Raw genomic sequence first — 15,666 nt, 5'->3', positions numbered from 1 at the left:
TGCAAGAGTGCCTGTTTCGTTTAAATGTCCAGTGTGGTATGAGTTTGTTGAAAAATTTGTTGTCAAGCATGATTTGTTGGATGTTCCTATGGGTGATTTCAAAGTGATAAGGAATGTAAGGAGAAGGATGCGTGTTAGAGAGTTTGAATGTAACATTAGGGGCTTGAGATCGAGTGAAGCGTTGTGTGTATGGAGGAACCTGAGTATAAAAGGAATATCGAATAGGCAGCGTGATATCGTATGGATGAGTTTGCATGAGATTTTGCCTGTGAGAGAGGTACAGAAGAGGAGGGATCTGATTAGAACAGAGGTATGTCCGAGGGATGGATGTGGGGCGAGTGAAACTGTTATGCATTTGGTTTGGAATTGTGATTATGCTCAGAGTGTTTGGAAGGGAGTGGGTGGTTTATGCAAGGAACTAGCGGGCGTGAATTTTATAAATTGGAGAGTGGTAATGTTTGGGATGGGTGCAAGTAGCCGGGTGAAAGAGAGATTGTTGTGGTTGATAATGGCATGTGTAATAGAAAGTCTGTGGGACGTTAGGAATTTGTGTTTATTTAAAAGGAAAATAATCTCAGTTAATAATTGTGTTAGGATGGTTTTGTCAAGGTTATACATAGTTTATTTATGGGACAGCCGTGGCGGTGGTGGCTCTGATTCAGAAGGTTTTTGGAAAGTAAAAAAATGGAGGTCACTGGTAAAGTACCAGTAAGTCCTTGTTTAAGTGTTGTGATCTGTCTTTTTTTATGATAATGGTATGTTTTATAGTTTTTTGTCCATTCAAAAGGTATTACAACTGTTTCAGTAAAAAGTTATAAATATGAAATAAAGAAAGTACCATTATGATGTAAGACTGGGCAACGTAGTATGAGTTTTTATACTATTGATTGTTGCTTGAAAAATTTTACTGAATGGTATAAAAAAAAAAAAAAAATCTGTTCTTATCAGTTTAATATCTGATACGTCCCCTATCTGGGGACCATATATTAAATGGATTTTTAGAACAGGGAGATGGAAAAAGAGCTTGCTCTGTCCACTCCACGCATTGACCTGGTATTGCAGTATCTCCAGGACCGGTGCACCCCTTCTTTAATGCAGTTTCTAAAATCAGAAAGAATTGAATTCAATGTTTTTTGTTCATTTTGCTTGTTTGTCGGATTTTGGGATGGACTCTTTGGCTTTGCTTTTCTTCTCCTCATTGGATTTTTCATGTTCAAAGTTGCAGAAGCCAGATTACAAGCTCATTTTGGTTCAACTTCAGCAACTGTGCATTGCATTGCCATGTAATGTGATGCAATGCTATCTTTTTAGCTCTCCCTTTTTACTTCCTTTTGGATAAACAGACATATTAGGCAAGCATTTTGGAGCTTTCACCTAAATAACTACAGGTGGTGAGATAAGCTGCACAATATAATTGACCTTTCAGTATATTGTTGCACACACACCATCTATTTAGCAAATGCCCTTGTTATCAACAGCAGCCTTTTAAACTCACCTGAGCTAACAGGTATGTGCGCTGGTTACTCTGCTGCGCTTAAAATTTCTTTTTTGGTTTGCTACAATGCCTTTTCTGAAACGTTGTCTCCTTCTGCTGGAACACTGACTTCTTTCATTTAATGCCTGCAGACTATAAAAGAGAACCCAACCCAAAAAGTTTGGTTGATTAGTCTGTGGCATTCTGTTAAACTGTTGCTTATGGCGGTCTCTGTGAGCTTCTCAGCGACATTCAGCCAGCCAGGTATCCTGCCTGCAGTAGATGGAATGTGGCAATGGAACGCTGGCTGCGCGTGTCATAATAGGCTCTGAGCCTTTATATACCTGTGCACAGCAGCAGCCACCTTCAGTCTGCTGCTGGACAGCCAGCAGCAGCAGCAGCAGGAGAGGTATGTAATCAGGAGCCCTCCTGCTAAGGGTAGACAGCTGCTCGTTCCACCCCACCCCCCGCCTTAATTGGTTCTCCTCCCTTCCAACGGTGTTGAGGCGGGTGGGAACAGCAGGGGGTGAAGGTGCTGTGTTTAAAGAGGTGGAGTTATGCAGATCTAAAATGCGTGGATTGCAGCAGCAGCAAGCCGAAAAGTGCAGGCATGTAAGGGATCTAGAGGTTGACAACATGTCTTCTTAACGGGAGTCCAGGAGCTCATCTCCACAAATGGACTTTTCAGGATCCTTGGGTGGCTCCGTAGTTTGAAACCAATTCTGGTTATCGCTTCTCGGCCTTTTGGCTAAGATCAAGTGTAGTATCTGTTCTTATCAGTTTAATATCTGATACGTCCCCTATCTGGGGACCATATATTAAATGGATTTTTAGAACAGGGAGATGGAAAAAGAGCTTGCTCTGTCCACTCCACGCATTGACCTGGTATTGCAGTATCTCCAGGACCGGTGCACCCCTTCTTTAATGCAGTTTCTAAAATCAGAAAGAATTGAATTCAATGTTTTTTGTTCATTTTGCTTGTTTGTCGGATTTTGGGATGGACTCTTTGGCTTTGCTTTTCTTCTCCTCATTGGATTTTTCATGTTCAAAGTTGCAGAAGCCAGATTACAAGCTCATTTTGGTTCAACTTCAGCAACTGTGCATTGCATTGCCATGTAATGTGATGCAATGCTATCTTTCTAGCTCTCCCTTTTTACTTCCTTTTGGATAAACAGACATATTAGGCAAGCATTTTGGAGCTTTCACCTAAATAACTACAGGTGGTGAGATAAGCTGCACAATATAATTGACCTTTCAGTATATTGTTGCACACACACCATCTATTTAGCAAATGCCCTTGTTATCAACAGCAGCCTTTTAAACTCACCTGAGCTAACAGGTATGTGCGCTGGTTACTCTGCTGCGCTTAAAATTTCTTTTTTGGTTTGCTACAATGCCTTTTCTGAAACGTTGTCTCCTTCTGCTGGAACACTGACTTCTTTCATTTAATGCCTGCAGACTATAAAAGAGAACCCAACCCAAAAAGTTTGGTTGATTAGTCTGTGGCATTCTGTTAAACTGTTGCTTATGGCGGTCTCTGTGAGCTTCTCAGCGACATTCAGCCAGCCAGGTATCCTGCCTGCAGTAGATGGAATGTGGCAATGGAACGCTGGCTGCGCGTGTCATAATAGGCTCTGAGCCTTTATATACCTGTGCACAGCAGCAGCCACCTTCAGTCTGCTGCTGGACAGCCAGCAGCAGCAGCAGCAGGAGAGGTATGTAATCAGGAGCCCTCCTGCTAAGGGTAGACAGCTGCTCGTTCCACCCCACCCCCCGCCTTAATTGGTTCTCCTCCCTTCCAACGGTGTTGAGGCAGGTGGGAACAGCAGGGGGTGAAGGTGCTGTGTTTAAAGAGGTGGAGTTATGCAGATCTAAAACGCGTGGATTGCAGCAGCAGCAAGCCGAAAAGTGCAGGCATGTAAGGGATCTAGAGGTTGACAACATGTCTTCTTAACGGGAGTCCAGGAGCTCATCTCCACAAATGGACTTTTCAGGATCCTTGGGTGGCTCCGTAGTTTGAAACCAATTCTGGTTATCGCTTCTCGGCCTTTTGGCTAAGATCAAGTGTAGTATCTGTTCTTATCAGTTTAATATCTGATACGTCCCCTATCTGGGGACCATATATTAAATGGATTTTTAGAACAGGGAGATGGAAAAAGAGCTTGCTCTGTCCACTCCACGCATTGACCTGGTATTGCAGTATCTCCAGGACCGGTGCACCCCTTCTTTAATGCAGTTTCTAAAATCAGAAAGAATTGAATTCAATGTTTTTTGTTCATTTTGCTTGTTTGTCGGATTTTGGGATGGACTCTTTGGCTTTGCTTTTCTTCTCCTCATTGGATTTTTCATGTTCAAAGTTGCAGAAGCCAGATTACAAGCTCATTTTGGTTCAACTTCAGCAACTGTGCATTGCATTGCCATGTAATGTGATGCAATGCTATCTTTCTAGCTCTCCCTTTTTACTTCCTTTTGGATAAACAGACATATTAGGCAAGCATTTTGGAGCTTTCACCTAAATAACTACAGGTGGTGAGATAAGCTGCACAATATAATTGACCTTTCAGTATATTGTTGCACACACACCATCTATTTAGCAAATGCCCTTGTTATCAACAGCAGCCTTTTAAACTCACCTGAGCTAACAGGTATGTGCGCTGGTTACTCTGCTGCGCTTAAAATTTCTTTTTTGGTTTGCTACAATGCCTTTTCTGAAACGTTGTCTCCTTCTGCTGGAACACTGACTTCTTTCATTTAATGCCTGCAGACTATAAAAGAGAACCCAACCCAAAAAGTTTGGTTGATTAGTCTGTGGCATTCTGTTAAACTGTTGCTTATGGCGGTCTCTGTGAGCTTCTCAGCGACATTCAGCCAGCCAGGTATCCTGCCTGCAGTAGATGGAATGTGGCAATGGAACGCTGGCTGCGCGTGTCATAATAGGCTCTGAGCCTTTATATACCTGTGCACAGCAGCAGCCACCTTCAGTCTGCTGCTGGACAGCCAGCAGCAGCAGCAGCAGGAGAGGTATGTAATCAGGAGCCCTCCTGCTAAGGGTAGACAGCTGCTCGTTCCACCCCACCCCCCGCCTTAATTGGTTCTCCTCCCTTCCAACGGTGTTGAGGCGGGTGGGAACAGCAGGGGGTGAAGGTGCTGTGTTTAAAGAGGTGGAGTTATGCAGATCTAAAATGCGTGGATTGCAGCAGCAGCAAGCCGAAAAGTGCAGGCATGTAAGGGATCTAGAGGTTGACAACATGTCTTCTTAACGGGAGTCCAGGAGCTCATCTCCACAAATGGACTTTTCAGGATCCTTGGGAGGCTCCGTAGTTTGAAACCAATTCTGGTTATCGCTTCTCGGCCTTTTGGCTAAGATCAAGTGTAGTATCTGTTCTTATCAGTTTAATATCTGATACGTCCCCTATCTGGGGACCATATATTAAATGGATTTTTAGAACAGGGAGATGGAAAAAGAGCTTGCTCTGTCCACTCCACGCATTGACCTGGTATTGCAGTATCTCCAGGACCGGTGCACCCCTTCTTTAATGCAGTTTCTAAAATCAGAAAGAATTGAATTCAATGTTTTTTGTTCATTTTGCTTGTTTGTCGGATTTTGGGATGGACTCTTTGGCTTTGCTTTTCTTCTCCTCATTGGATTTTTCATGTTCAAAGTTGCAGAAGCCAGATTACAAGCTCATTTTGGTTCAACTTCAGCAACTGTGCATTGCATTGCCATGTAATGTGATGCAATGCTATCTTTCTAGCTCTCCCTTTTTACTTCCTTTTGGATAAACAGACATATTAGGCAAGCATTTTGGAGCTTTCACCTAAATAACTACAGGTGGTGAGATAAGCTGCACAATATAATTGACCTTTCAGTATATTGTTGCACACACACCATCTATTTAGCAAATGCCCTTGTTATCAACAGCAGCCTTTTAAACTCACCTGAGCTAACAGGTATGTGCGCTGGTTACTCTGCTGCGCTTAAAATTTCTTTTTTGGTTTGCTACAATGCCTTTTCTGAAACGTTGTCTCCTTCTGCTGGAACACTGACTTCTTTCATTTAATGCCTGCAGACTATAAAAGAGAACCCAACCCAAAAAGTTTGGTTGATTAGTCTGTGGCATTCTGTTAAACTGTTGCTTATGGCGGTCTCTGTGAGCTTCTCAGCGACATTCAGCCAGCCAGGTATCCTGCCTGCAGTAGATGGAATGTGGCAATGGAACGCTGGCTGCGCGTGTCATAATAGGCTCTGAGCCTTTATATACCTGTGCACAGCAGCAGCCACCTTCAGTCTGCTGCTGGACAGCCAGCAGCAGCAGCAGCAGGAGAGGTATGTAATCAGGAGCCCTCCTGCTAAGGGTAGACAGCTGCTCGTTCCACCCCACCCCCCGCCTTAATTGGTTCTCCTCCCTTCCAACGGTGTTGAGGCGGGTGGGAACAGCAGGGGGTGAAGGTGCTGTGTTTAAAGAGGTGGAGTTATGCAGATCTAAAACGCGTGGATTGCAGCAGCAGCAAGCCGAAAAGTGCAGGCATGTAAGGGATCTAGAGGTTGACAACATGTCTTCTTAACGGGAGTCCAGGAGCTCATCTCCACAAATGGACTTTTCAGGATCCTTGGGTGGCTCCGTAGTTTGAAACCAATTCTGGTTATCGCTTCTCGGCCTTTTGGCTAAGATCAAGTGTAGTATCTGTTCTTATCAGTTTAATATCTGATACGTCCCCTATCTGGGGACCATATATTAAATGGATTTTTAGAACAGGGAGATGGAAAAAGAGCTTGCTCTGTCCACTCCACGCATTGACCTGGTATTGCAGTATCTCCAGGACCGGTGCACCCCTTCTTTAATGCAGTTTCTAAAATCAGAAAGAATTGAATTCAATGTTTTTTGTTCATTTTGCTTGTTTGTCGGATTTTGGGATGGACTCTGGCTTTGCTTTTCTTCTCCTCATTGGATTTTTCATGTTCAAAGTTGCAGAAGCCAGATTACAAGCTCATTTTGGTTCAACTTCAGCAACTGTGCATTGCATTGCCATGTAATGTGATGCAATGCTATCTTTCTAGCTCTCCCTTTTTACTTCCTTTTGGATAAACAGACATAATAGGCAAGCATTTTGGAGCTTTCACCTAAATAACTACAGGTGGTGAGATAAGCTGCACAATATAATTGACCTTTCAGTATATTGTTGCACACACACCATCTATTTAGCAAATGCCCTTGTTATCAACAGCAGCCTTTTAAACTCACCTGAGCTAACAGGTATGTGCGCTGGTTACTCTGCTGCGCTTAAAATTTCTTTTTTGGTTTGCTACAATGCCTTTTCTGAAACGTCTCCTTCTGCTGGAACACTGACTTCTTTCATTTAATGCCTGCAGACTATAAAAGAGAACCCAACCCAAAAAGTTTGGTTGATTAGTCTGTGGCATTCTGTTAAACTGTTGCTTATGGCGGTCTCTGTGAGCTTCTCAGCGACATTCAGCCAGCCAGGTATCCTGCCTGCAGTAGATGGAATGTGGCAATGGAACGCTGGCTGCGCGTGTCATAATAGGCTCTGAGCCTTTATATACCTGTGCACAGCAGCAGCCACCTTCAGTCTGCTGCTGGACAGCCAGCAGCAGCAGCAGCAGGAGAGGTATGTAATCAGGAGCCCTCCTGCTAAGGGTAGACAGCTGCTCGTTCCACCCCACCCCCCGCCTTAATTGGTTCTCCTCCCTTCCAACGGTGTTGAGGCGGGTGGGAACAGCAGGGGGTGAAGGTGCTGTGTTTAAAGAGGTGGAGTTATGCAGATCTAAAACGCGTGGATTGCAGCAGCAGCAAGCCGAAAAGTGCAGGCATGTAAGGGATCTAGAGGTTGACAACATGTCTTCTTAACGGGAGTCCAGGAGCTCATCTCCACAAATGGACTTTTCAGGATCCTTGGGTGGCTCCGTAGTTTGAAACCAATTCTGGTTATCGCTTCTCGGCCTTTTGGCTAAGATCAAGTGTAGTATCTGTTCTTATCAGTTTAATATCTGATACGTCCCCTATCTGGGGACCATATATTAAATGGATTTTTAGAACAGGGAGATGGAAAAAGAGCTTGCTCTGTCCACTCCACGCATTGACCTGGTATTGCAGTATCTCCAGGACCGGTGCACCCCTTCTTTAATGCAGTTTCTAAAATCAGAAAGAATTGAATTCAATGTTTTTTGTTCATTTTGCTTGTTTGTCGGATTTTGGGATGGACTCTGGCTTTGCTTTTCTTCTCCTCATTGGATTTTTCATGTTCAAAGTTGCAGAAGCCAGATTACAAGCTCATTTTGGTTCAACTTCAGCAACTGTGCATTGCATTGCCATGTAATGTGATGCAATGCTATCTTTCTAGCTCTCCCTTTTTACTTCCTTTTGGATAAACAGACATAATAGGCAAGCATTTTGGAGCTTTCACCTAAATAACTACAGGTGGTGAGATAAGCTGCACAATATAATTGACCTTTCAGTATATTGTTGCACACACACCATCTATTTAGCAAATGCCCTTGTTATCAACAGCAGCCTTTTAAACTCACCTGAGCTAACAGGTATGTGCGCTGGTTACTCTGCTGCGCTTAAAATTTCTTTTTTGGTTTGCTACAATGCCTTTTCTGAAACGTCTCCTTCTGCTGGAACACTGACTTCTTTCATTTAATGCCTGCAGACTATAAAAGAGAACCCAACCCAAAAAGTTTGGTTGATTAGTCTGTGGCATTCTGTTAAACTGTTGCTTATGGCGGTCTCTGTGAGCTTCTCAGCGACATTCAGCCAGCCAGGTATCCTGCCTGCAGTAGATGGAATGTGGCAATGGAACGCTGGCTGCGCGTGTCATAATAGGCTCTGAGCCTTTATATACCTGTGCACAGCAGCAGCCACCTTCAGTCTGCTGCTGGACAGCCAGCAGCAGCAGCAGCAGGAGAGGTATGTAATCAGGAGCCCTCCTGCTAAGGGTAGACAGCTGCTCGTTCCACCCCACCCCCCGCCTTAATTGGTTCTCCTCCCTTCCAACGGTGTTGAGGCGGGTGGGAACAGCAGGGGGTGAAGGTGCTGTGTTTAAAGAGGTGGAGTTATGCAGATCTAAAACGCGTGGATTGCAGCAGCAGCAAGCCGAAAAGTGCAGGCATGTAAGGGATCTAGAGGTTGACAACATGTCTTCTTAACGGGAGTCCAGGAGCTCATCTCCACAAATGGACTTTTCAGGATCCTTGGGTGGCTCCGTAGTTTGAAACCAATTCTGGTTATCGCTTCTCGGCCTTTTGGCTAAGATCAAGTGTAGTATCTGTTCTTATCAGTTTAATATCTGATACGTCCCCTATCTGGGGACCATATATTAAATGGATTTTTAGAACAGGGAGATGGAAAAAGAGCTTGCTCTGTCCACTCCACGCATTGACCTGGTATTGCAATATCTCCAGGACCGGTGCACCCCTTCTTTAATGCAGTTTCTAAAATCAGAAAGAATTGAATTCAATGTTTTTTGTTCATTTTGCTTGTTTGTCGGATTTTGGGATGGACTCTTTGGCTTTGCTTTTCTTCTCCTCATTGGATTTTTCATGTTCAAAGTTGCAGAAGCCAGATTACAAGCTCATTTTGGTTCAACTTCAGCAACTGTGCATTGCATTGCCATGTAATGTGATGCAATGCTATCTTTCTAGCTCTCCCTTTTTACTTCCTTTTGGATAAACAGACATATTAGGCAAGCATTTTGGAGCTTTCACCTAAATAACTACAGGTGGTGAGATAAGCTGCACAATATAATTGACCTTTCAGTATATTGTTGCACACACACCATCTATTTAGCAAATGCCCTTGTTATCAACAGCAGCCTTTTAAACTCACCTGAGCTAACAGGTATGTGCGCTGGTTACTCTGCTGCTCTTAAAATTTCTTTTTTGGTTTGCTACAATGCCTTTTCTGAAACGTTGTCTCCTTCTGCTGGAACACTGACTTCTTTCATTTAATGCCTGCAGACTATAAAAGAGAACCCAACCCAAAAAGTTTGGTTGATTAGTCTGTGGCATTCTGTTAAACTGTTGCTTATGGCGGTCTCTGTGAGCTTCTCAGCGACATTCAGCCAGCCAGGTATCCTGCCTGCAGTAGATGGAATGTGGCAATGGAACGCTGGCTGCGCGTGTCATAATAGGCTCTGAGCCTTTATATACCTGTGCACAGCAGCAGCCACCTTCAGTCTGCTGCTGGACAGCCAGCAGCAGCAGCAGCAGGAGAGGTATGTAATCAGGAGCCCTCCTGCTAAGGGTAGACAGCTGCTCGTTCCACCCCACCCCCCGCCTTAATTGGTTCTCCTCCCTTCCAACGGTGTTGAGGCGGGTGGGAACAGCAGAGGGTGAAGGTGCTGTGTTTAAAGAGGTGGAGTTATGCAGATCTAAAACGCGTGGATTGCAGCAGCAGCAAGCCGAAAAGTGCAGGCATGTAAGGGATCTAGAGGTTGACAACATGTCTTCTTAACAGGAGTCCAGGAGCTCATCTCCACAAATGGACTTTTCAGGATCCTTGGGTGGCTCCGTAGTTTGAAACCAATTCTGGTTATCGCTTCTCGGCCTTTTGGCTAAGATCAAGTGTAGTATCTGTTCTTATCAGTTTAATATCTGATACGTCCCCTATCTGGGGACCATATATTAAATGGATTTTTAGAACAGGGAGATGGAAAAAGAGCTTGCTCTGTCCACTCCACGCATTGACCTGGTATTGCAGTATCTCCAGGACCGGTGCACCCCTTCTTTAATGCAGTTTCTAAAATCAGAAAGAATTGAATTCAATGTTTTTTGTTCATTTTGCTTGTTTGTCGGATTTTGGGATGGACTCTTTGGCTTTGCTTTTCTTCTCCTCATTGGATTTTTCATGTTCAAAGTTGCAGAAGCCAGATTACAAGCTCATTTTGGTTCAACTTCAGCAACTGTGCATTGCATTGCCATGTAATGTGATGCAATGCTATCTTTCTAGCTCTCCCTTTTTACTTCCTTTTGGATAAACAGACATATTAGGCAAGCATTTTGGAGCTTTCACCTAAATAACTACAGGTGGTGAGATAAGCTGCACAATATAATTGACCTTTCAGTATATTGTTGCACACACACCATCTATTTTGCAAATGCCCTTGTTATCAACAGCAGCCTTTTAAACTCACCTGAGCTAACAGGTATGTGCGCTGGTTACTCTGCTGCGCTTAAAATTTCTTTTTTGGTTTGCTACAATGCCTTTTCTGAAACGTTGTCTCCTTCTGCTGGAACACTGACTTCTTTCATTTAATGCCTGCAGACTATAAAAGAGAACCCAACCCAAAAAGTTTGGTTGATTAGTCTGTGGCATTCTGTTAAACTGTTGCTTATGGCGGTCTCTGTGAGCTTCTCAGCGACATTCAGCCAGCCAGGTATCCTGCCTGCAGTAGATGGAATGTGGCAATGGAACGCTGGCTGCGCGTGTCATAATAGGCTCTGAGCCTTTATATACCTGTGCACAGCAGCAGCCACCTTCAGTCTGCTGCTGGACAGCCAGCAGCAGCAGCAGCAGGAGAGGTATGTAATCAGGAGCCCTCCTGCTAAGGGTAGACAGCTGCTCGTTCCACCCCACCCCCCGCCTTAATTGGTTCTCCTCCCTTCCAACGGTGTTGAGGCGGGTGGGAACAGCAGGGGGTGAAGGTGCTGTGTTTAAAGAGGTGGAGTTATGCAGATCTAAAACGCGTGGATTGCAGCAGCAGCAAGCCGAAAAGTGCAGGCATGTAAGGGATCTAGAGGTTGACAACATGTCTTCTTAACGGGAGTCCAGAAGCTCATCTCCACAAATGGACTTTTCAGGATCCTTGGGTGGCTCCGTAGTTTGAAACCAATTCTGGTTATCGCTTCTCGGCCTTTTGGCTAAGATCAAGTGTAGTATCTGTTCTTATCAGTTTAATATCTGATACGTCCCCTATCTGGGGACCATATATTAAATGGATTTTTAGAACAGGGAGATGGAAAAAGAGCTTGCTCTGTCCACTCCACGCATTGACCTGGTATTGCAGTATCTCCAGGACCGGTGCACCCCTTCTTTAATGCAGTTTCTAAAATCAGAAAGAATTGAATTCAATGTTTTTTGTTCATTTTGCTTGTTTGTCGGATTTTGGGATGGACTCTTTGGCTTTGCTTTTCTTCTCCTCATTGGATTTTTCATGTTCAAAGTTGCAGAAGCCAGATTACAAGCTCATTTTGGTTCAACTTCAGCAACTGTGCATTGCATTGCCATGTAATGTGATGCAATGCTATCTTTCTAGCTCTCCCTTTTTACTTCCTTTTGGATAAACAGACATATTAGGCAAGCATTTTGGAGCTTTCACCTAAATAACTACAGGTGGTGAGATAAGCTGCACAATATAATTGACCTTTCAGTATATTGTTGCACACACACCATCTATTTAGCAAATGCCCTTGTTATCAACAGCAGCCTTTTAAACTCACCTGAGCTAACAGGTATGTGCGCTGGTTACTCTGCTGCGCTTAAAATTTCTTTTTTGGTTTGCTACAATGCCTTTTCTGAAACGTTGTCTCCTTCTGCTGGAACACTGACTTCTTTCATTTAATGCCTGCAGACTATAAAAGAGAACCCAACCCAAAAAGTTTGGTTGATTAGTCTGTGGCATTCTGTTAAACTGTTGCTTATGGCGGTCTCTGTGAGCTTCTCAGCGACATTCAGCCAGCCAGGTATCCTGCCTGCAGTAGATGGAATGTGGCAATGGAACGCTGGCTGCGCGTGTCATAATAGGCTCTGAGCCTTTATATACCTGTGCACAGCAGCAGCCACCTTCAGTCTGCTGCTGGACAGCCAGCAGCAGCAGCAGGAGAGGTATGTAATCAGGAGCCCTCCTGCTAAGGGTAGACAGCTGCTCGTTCCACCCCACCCCCCGCCTTAATTGGTTCTCCTCCCTTCCAACGGTGTTGAGGCGGGTGGGAACAGCAGGGGGTGAAGGTGCTGTGTTTAAAGAGGTGGAGTTATGCAGATCTAAAACGCGTGGATTGCAGCAGCAGCAAGCCGAAAAGTGCAGGCATGTAAGGGATCTAGAGGTTGACAACATGTCTTCTTAACGGGAGTCCAGGAGCTCATCTCCACAAATGGACTTTTCAGGATCCTTGGGTGGCTCCGTAGTTTGAAACCAATTCTGGTTATCGCTTCTCGGCCTTTTGGCTAAGATCAAGTGTAGTATCTGTTCTTATCAGTTTAATATCTGATACGTCCCCTATCTGGGGACCATATATTAAATGGATTTTTAGAACAGGGAGATGGAAAAAGAGCTTGCTCTGTCCACTCCACGCATTGACCTGGTATTGCAGTATCTCCAGGACCGGTGCACCCCTTCTTTAATGCAGTTTCTAAAATCAGAAAGAATTGAATTCAATGTTTTTTGTTCATTTTGCTTGTTTGTCGGATTTTGGGATGGACTCTTTGGCTTTGCTTTTCTTCTCCTCATTGGATTTTTCATGTTCAAAGTTGCAGAAGCCAGATTACAAGCTCATTTTGGTTCAACTTCAGCAACTGTGCATTGCATTGCCATGTAATGTGATGCAATGCTATCTTTCTAGCTCTCCCTTTTTACTTCCTTTTGGATAAACAGACATATTAGGCAAGCATTTTGGAGCTTTCACCTAAATAACTACAGGTGGTGAGATAAGCTGCACAATATAATTGACCTTTCAGTATATTGTTGCACACACACCATCTATTTAGCAAATGCCCTTGTTATCAACAGCAGCCTTTTAAACTCACCTGAGCTAACAGGTATGTGCGCTGGTTACTCTGCTGTGCTTAAAATTTCTTTTTTGGTTTGCTACAATGCCTTTTCTGAAACGTTGTCTCCTTCTGCTGGAACACTGACTTCTTTCATTTAATGCCTGCAGACTATAAAAGAGAACCCAACCCAAAAAGTTTGGTTGATTAGTCTGTGGCATTCTGTTAAACTGTTGCTTATGGCGGTCTCTGTGAGCTTCTCAGCGACATTCAGCCAGCCAGGTATCCTGCCTGCAGTAGATGAAATGTGGCAATGGAACGCTGGCTGCGCGTGTCGTAATAGGCTCTGAGCCTTTATATACCTGTGCACAGCAGCAGCCACCTTCAGTCTGCTGCTGGACAGCCAGCAGCAGCAGCAGCAGCAGGAGAGGTATGTAATCAGGAGCCCTCCTGCTAAGGGTAGACAGCTGCTCGTTCCACCCCACCCCCCGCCTTAATTGGTTCTCCTCCCTTCCAACGGTGTTGAGGCGGGTGGGAACAGCAAGGGGTAAAGGTGCTGTGTTTAAAGAGGTGGAGTTATGCAGATCTAAAACGCGTGGATTGCAGCAGCAGCAAGCCGAAAAGTGCAGGCATGTATGGGATCTAGAGGTTGACAACATGTCTTCTTAACGGGAGTCCAGGAGCTCATCTCCACAAATGGACTTTTCAGGATCCTTGGGTGGCTCCGTAGTTTGAAACCAATTCTGGTTATCGCTTCTCGGCCTTTTGGCTAAGATCAGGTGCAGTGATCTAACGGTTGCTGCCTTGGTCTCGGCTAGGAGGTGCCTGGGGTACCCGACTTGTTGGCCTTGGGGGATCGCTCTCTCTTAACGGAGGGAGCTTCACCCCCTTGCAGCTATTGGCTGGTCGGCTTAGTCCCCGGACAACGGGGAGCGATCGCGTCTTGTCTTCGGGGCGACCCGAGGAAATAAGGGCGTTTTCCTTTGCTGAGCTTTATCGCTTAGTGGGCTGTGTAAGTTCTTGGGGTACCCCTCCCTCGGTCTTGGGTTTGTTCCTGCTTTTGTGGGATTCATTCCCTTGTTACTATTGGGGGAGGGCTTAGTCCCTGAGGGCCGAAAATGCCTTTTTCTTTTGGATTTGCGGTGGGGGAGACTCCACTGCGACAGTCCATTAGAATCATGGTGGATGAATGCCAGCGCCATGAGAAGAATCTGCAGTACATCGTGCATGAGATTCTTTTTGGGTTCTTCCACCTGGAGCGAGATAAGATCCTGTGTCTTTACGATCAGGAATTCCGTGGGCGATATACCATTTCCTTTATGGCTAAATCATGCTGTGATAATATCCATGCAGCACTGATGGTTGCGGACAAGGACGATGAGAGACTGAACGGGCTGAGCTTTGACTTCCTGTACGGTGAAGAGGAAGTACCCTTGGTGATCTTCATGTACAGCCCATTCGTCTCTGAGGGCGATATCGAAACCTTTTTGAAGCGTTACTGCAAGTCAGTGCGCTTCTCACATGATATCCTCAACTCCCAGCGCTTCTGGAATGGGAAGAGGAAATACCTGGTGAAGTTCCATCCAGATCAGAGCGGCATTGGTGGTCTTCACCACCCGCCTGCTAATTTTGCCATTGGTAATGTCAGGGGATTCCTACGCTACCCAGGAATGCCCCTTCAATGCCGGAATTGTCATGAATATGGGCATACACGAGAAAATTGTACAAGGGCTCATGTAGTCTTTTGCAACAAGTGCGGTAAGAGTGGGCACACCTCCGCTACGTGTGACTCTGAGATCGTATGTAACCTATGTGGGAAGGCAGGTCACGCCTTCAGGAATTGTCCGAGCAAAAAGTCAAAAACATATGACATGTTTAAGTCAGGTCAACTGACTATCCAAGAATACTTCGGAGGGAGTATTACTACACCTGCCCCTGGACCTGGGTTGGCGCACGCTGACGGGTCCGGAACAAATCCTTCAACGGCTCCGCCAGAGGGCCCGCTGGTAGTTCCACAGAAGGACGGTCGTAGGGGTTCCATAAGATTAACCGAGGGTTCGCTCTCTGTGGAATTGATCGATGTTCTGGCTCTAGATGTTGCCGTATCTCAGAGTCAAGAGGAAGGGTCCTCATCCAGCATGAATGCACCACCGGCATTATGTGGAACTGAGGAGACCTCTAGTACCCCGATTAAGCAAGCACCCAGATTCGCCACACCATCATCGGTGATCTTGGGTAAGGGCAAAAAGGGTACGCTCCTTAATCGATCAACCAGTGTGTCGGATAGAGAGACCTCTAGGGCGCGAAGTAAAAAGGACCCGGCTAAGACCCAGTCGAGCCCTGGTCCTCGAACCAGAAGTCGCAGTAGTTCCGTGACCAGACCAGAGGACAAGACGACCCAGAGGGATGACACCCGTTCCTTAGACCAGACCGCCATGAGGACTGCAGATGCACAGGACTTGGAAAAGA

General features: G+C 45.2%; 10 non-coding genes across 10 annotated transcripts; all 10 read left to right on the top strand.

Moving 5' to 3' along the window:
- Nucleotides 1–897: 897 nt before the first annotated feature.
- On the top strand, nt 898–1,087 carry LOC141150446 (U2 spliceosomal RNA). The gene has a single exon (XR_012246646.1). It is a non-coding gene; the product is annotated as a U2 spliceosomal RNA (small nuclear RNA).
- A 1,115-nt stretch (nt 1,088–2,202) lies between these two features.
- LOC141274809 (U2 spliceosomal RNA) lies at nt 2,203–2,393 on the top strand. The gene has a single exon (XR_012323074.1). It is a non-coding gene; the product is annotated as a U2 spliceosomal RNA (small nuclear RNA).
- A 1,115-nt stretch (nt 2,394–3,508) lies between these two features.
- LOC141274808 (U2 spliceosomal RNA) lies at nt 3,509–3,699 on the top strand. Its single transcript, XR_012323073.1, has one exon. It is a non-coding gene; the product is annotated as a U2 spliceosomal RNA (small nuclear RNA).
- A 1,115-nt stretch (nt 3,700–4,814) lies between these two features.
- Nucleotides 4,815–5,005, top strand: LOC141274807 (U2 spliceosomal RNA). The gene has a single exon (XR_012323072.1). It is a non-coding gene; the product is annotated as a U2 spliceosomal RNA (small nuclear RNA).
- A 1,115-nt stretch (nt 5,006–6,120) lies between these two features.
- On the top strand, nt 6,121–6,311 carry LOC141274806 (U2 spliceosomal RNA). The gene has a single exon (XR_012323071.1). It is a non-coding gene; the product is annotated as a U2 spliceosomal RNA (small nuclear RNA).
- Nucleotides 6,312–7,421: 1,110 nt separating this feature from the next.
- On the top strand, nt 7,422–7,612 carry LOC141274805 (U2 spliceosomal RNA). Its single transcript, XR_012323070.1, has one exon. It is a non-coding gene; the product is annotated as a U2 spliceosomal RNA (small nuclear RNA).
- Nucleotides 7,613–8,722: 1,110 nt separating this feature from the next.
- Nucleotides 8,723–8,913, top strand: LOC141149429 (U2 spliceosomal RNA). Its single transcript, XR_012245727.1, has one exon. It is a non-coding gene; the product is annotated as a U2 spliceosomal RNA (small nuclear RNA).
- A 1,115-nt stretch (nt 8,914–10,028) lies between these two features.
- LOC141274804 (U2 spliceosomal RNA) lies at nt 10,029–10,219 on the top strand. The gene has a single exon (XR_012323069.1). It is a non-coding gene; the product is annotated as a U2 spliceosomal RNA (small nuclear RNA).
- Nucleotides 10,220–11,334: 1,115 nt separating this feature from the next.
- On the top strand, nt 11,335–11,525 carry LOC141274802 (U2 spliceosomal RNA). Its single transcript, XR_012323068.1, has one exon. It is a non-coding gene; the product is annotated as a U2 spliceosomal RNA (small nuclear RNA).
- Nucleotides 11,526–12,637: 1,112 nt separating this feature from the next.
- On the top strand, nt 12,638–12,828 carry LOC141274801 (U2 spliceosomal RNA). The gene has a single exon (XR_012323067.1). It is a non-coding gene; the product is annotated as a U2 spliceosomal RNA (small nuclear RNA).
- Nucleotides 12,829–15,666: the final 2,838 nt, after the last annotated feature.

The sequence above is a fragment of the Phyllobates terribilis genome, unplaced genomic scaffold, assembly GCF_046119375.1.
Source record: "Phyllobates terribilis strain yellow unplaced genomic scaffold, ASM4611937v1 Scaffold_5__5_contigs__length_657084704, whole genome shotgun sequence".
NCBI lineage: Eukaryota > Metazoa > Chordata > Amphibia > Anura > Dendrobatidae > Phyllobates > Phyllobates terribilis.
This window is presented reverse-complemented; position numbering and strand designations above follow the sequence as displayed.